This window comes from Arachis duranensis, chromosome 10, assembly GCF_000817695.3.
Source record: "Arachis duranensis cultivar V14167 chromosome 10, aradu.V14167.gnm2.J7QH, whole genome shotgun sequence".
NCBI lineage: Eukaryota > Viridiplantae > Streptophyta > Magnoliopsida > Fabales > Fabaceae > Arachis > Arachis duranensis.
Genome location: NC_029781.3, coordinates 42,403,396 through 42,407,799, shown reverse-complemented (window position 1 = coordinate 42,407,799; position 4,404 = coordinate 42,403,396).

Sequence of the window (4,404 nt, the reverse complement as noted above, 5' to 3'; positions counted from 1 at the left end):
GGAATCAGATTTTTGCTCAGGACCCTCAATTTCAGCCAGAAAATACCTGAAATCACAGAAAAACACACAAACTCATAGTAAAGTCCAGAAAAGTGAATTTTAACTAAAAACTAATAAAAATATACTAAAAATTAACTAAATCATACTAAAAACATACTAAAAACAATGCCAAAAAGCATACAAATTATCCGCTCATCACTTATCTTATCCCTAATTTTCAAAAATTACTAACACCTTTTTAAAATTATTTTCGAAATTCTCCATCTCTTTTCTTATTCTATTTAATTAATTATTTACTAACACTTCTCTTCACCTCTCTTCATCTAAAAATCCGAACCCAACATATCCCTTGTGTTTGGATTCTTCACTTTTCTTTCTTCTACCCACTCTTCTACATTCTTCTCTTCTTTCTTTTTCTACTAACATAAAGGAATCTCTATACTATGACATAGAGGATTCCTCTTTCTTTTCTTGTTTTCTTCTCTTTCATATGAGCAGGAACAAGGATAAAGACACTCTTGTTGAAATTGATCCAGAACCTGAAAGGACTCTGAAGAAAAAATTAAGAGAAGCTAAGTTACAACAATCTAAAGATAACCTTTCAGAAATATTAGAGCAAGCGAAGGAGATGGCAGCCAAAAATAATAATAATGCAAGGAGAATGCTTAGTGACTTCACAAAGCCAACATCCAAGTTTGATGGAAGAAGAATCTCCATTCCTGCCATTGGAGCCAACAACTTTGAGCTGAAACCTCAGCTAGTTGCCTTAATGCAACAGAACTGCAAGTTTTATGGACTTCCATCTGAAGATCCTTATCAGTTTTTAACTGAGTTCTTGCAGATCGGTGAGACTGTAAAGACGAATGGAGTTGATCCTGAAGTCTACAGACTCATGCTTTTCCCTTTTGCTGTAAGAGACAGAGCTAGAATATGGTTGGATTCGCAACCTAAGGATAGCCTGGACTCCTGGTATAAGCTGGTCACTGCCTTCTTGGATAAATTCTTTCCTCCTCAAAAGCTGAGCAAGCTGAGAGTGGATGTTCAAACCTTCAAGCAAAAGGATGGTGAATCCCTCTATGAAGCTTGGGAAAGATACAAGCAGCTGACCAAAAGATGTCCATCTGACATGTTTTCAGAATGGACCATATTAGATATATTCTATTATGGTCTATCTGAATTTTCGAAAATGTCATTGGACCATTCTACAGGTGGATCTATTCACCTAAAGAAAACGCCTGAAGAGGCACAAGAACTCATTGACATGGTTGCAAACAACCAATTCATGTACACTTCTGAGAGGAATTCCGTGAATAATGGGATACCTCAGAAGAAAGGAGTTCTTGAAATTGATGCCCTGAATGCCATATTGGCTCAGAACAAAGTGTTGACTCAGCAAGTCAACATGATATCTGAAAGTCTGAATGGATGGCAAAATGCATCCAACAGTACTAAAGAGGCGGCTTCTGAAGAAGCTTATGATCCTAAGAACCCTGCCATGGCAGAGGTTAATTACATGGGTGAACCTTATGGAAACACTTATAATTCATCATGGAGAAATCATCCAAATTTCTCATGGAAGGATCAACAAAAGCCTCAACAAGGCTTTAACAATGGTGGACGTAATAGGCTGAGCAATAGCAAGCCTTTTCCATCATCTTCTCAGCAACAGACAGAGAATTCTGAACAAAATAATTCTAATTTAGCCAATCTAGTCTCTGATCTATCAAAGGCCACTTTCAGTTTCATGAATGAAACAAGATCCTCCATCAGAAATCTGGAGGCACAAGTGGGCCAGCTGAGTAAGAAAGTCATTGAAACTCCTCCCAGTATTCCCCCAAGCAATACAAAAGAGAATCCAAAAGGAGAGTGCAAAGCCATTGATTTGATCAATGTGGCCGAATGCACAAGGGAGGAGGAGGACAAAAATCCTAGTGAGGATGACCTCCTGGGACGTCCCTCAAGCAAGAAGGAGTTTCCAATCCTATTAAGGATCCAAAGGAATCTGAGGCTCATACAGAGACCATAGAGGTTCCATTAAATCTCCTTCTGCCATTCATGAGCTCTGAAGACTATTCTTCCTCTGAAGAGGATGAAAATGTGACTGGAGAGCAAGTTGCTCAATATTTAGGAGCTATCATGAAGCTGAATGCCAAGTTGTCTGGTAATGAGACTTGGGAAAGTGAACCTCCCTTGCTCATTAATGAACTAGATACCTGGATTCAGCAAACTCTACCTCAAAAGAAACAAGATCTTGGCAAGTTTATACTACCTTGTACCATAGGCACCATGACCTTTGAAAAAGCTCTATGTGATCTAAGGTCAGGGATAAATCTTATGCCACTCTCTGTAATGGAGAAGCTGGAAATCATTGAGGTACAACCTGCCTTGTTCTCATTACAATTGGCAGACAAGTCATTGAGACAAGCTTATGGAATAGTGGAGGACGTGTTAGTAAAAGTTGAAGGCCTTTACATCCCTGCTGATTTCATAATCTTAGGCACTAGGAAGGAAGAGGATGATTGCATCATTCTTGGAAGACCTTTCCTAGCTACAGTAGGAGCTGTGATAGTCCTTCAATTAAATGGGGACTACCTTGTGTTTAAGGCACATGGCCATCCCTCTGTGACAAAAGAGAGTAAGCATGAAGAGCTTCTCTCAGTTCAGAGTCAAGAAGAGCCCCCACAATCAAACTCTAAGTTTGGTGTTGTGAGGCCACAACCAAACTCTAAGTTTGGTGTTAAGATCCCATATCCAAAATCTAAGTTTGGTGTTGGGACTATACAACATTGACCTGATCACCTTGTGGCTCCATGAGAGCCACTGTCAAGCTATTGACATTAAAGAAGCGCTTGTTGGGAGGCAACCCAATTTTATTTATCTAATTTTTATTTTATTGTTATTTTGTGTTTTATTAGGTACATGATCATGTGGAGGCATGAAAAAAATCATAAAAATTAAAAACAGAATAAAAAATAGCAGAAAAAAATTCGCACCCTGGAGGAAGCACAGGCTGGCGTTCAATGCCAGTAAGGTGCATCTGGCTGGCGTTCAACGCCAGAATAGAGCATCTAGCTGGCGCTGAATGCCAGAAACAAGCAACATTCTGGCGCTGAACGCCAGCAACAAGCATGAAACTGGCGCTCAACGCCAGAAACATGCTTTACATGGGCGTTGAACGCCCAGAATGTGCACCACACGGCGTTTAAACGCTAGAATGGTGTGCAAAGGCATTTTACATGCCTATTTGGTGCAGGGATGGAATTCCTTGACACCTCAGGATCTGTGGACCCCACAGGATCCCCACCTACTATATTCCCACCTTACCTCCTAATCCTATTTTGTGATGAGTATTCCCCATGTCACACTTCCCAAAACCCTTCACCAATCACCTCAAACTCTCTTCCCAATCACCTATTCACCACTCACATCCATCCACTCTTTCTCATAAACCCCACCTACCTTCAAAATTCAAAATTTTTTCCCACCCAATCCCACCCTAAATAGCCAAACCTACTCCCTCTCCCCTCACTATATAAACCCCTCCATCCTTCTTCATTTTCACACAACACAACCCCCTCTTCTACACCTAAAGGGAAGACAAAAGCTTCCACCTCTGAGTCATGGGAGACGGAAAGATTCATCTCCAAGAGCCATCAAGACCACTTCTATGATGTTGTGGCAAAGAAGAAGGTGATTCCTGAGGTCCCTTTCAAGCTCAAGAAGGAATGAGTATCTCGAGATCCGACATGAGATCCGAAGAAGAGGTTGGGAAGTCCTAACCAACCCCATGCAACAACTCGGAATCTTAATGGTTCAAGAGTTCTATGCCAATGCATGGATCACTAGGAACCATGATCAAAGTATGAACCCGAACCCAAAAAATTGGCCCACAATGGTTCGGGAAAAATACTTGAATTTCAGTCCGAAAACTGTGAGGTTGGCATTCAATTTACTAATAATAAGAGGAGATTCTAATCCTTTCACTAGAAGAGTCAACTTTGATCAAAGGTTGGACCAAGTCCTCATGGACATCTGTGAGGAAGGAGCCCAGTGGAAGAGAGACTTCAAAGGCAAGCCGGTTCAACTAAGAAGGCCTGACCTCAAACCTGTAGCTAGAGGATGGTTGGAGTTCATCCAACGCTCCATCATTCCTACTAGCAACCGGTCCGAAGTAACTGTGGATCGGGCTATCATGATCCACAGTATCATGATTGGAGAGAAAGTGGAAGTTCATGAGATCATACCTCTAGAACTATAAAAGGTTACTGACTGATGAGCGGATAATTTATACGCTTTTTGGCATTGTTTTTAGATAGTTTTTAGTATGATTTAGTTAGTTTTTAGTATATTTTTATTAGTTTTTAAGCAAAATTCACATTTCTAGACTTTACTATGAGTTTGTAT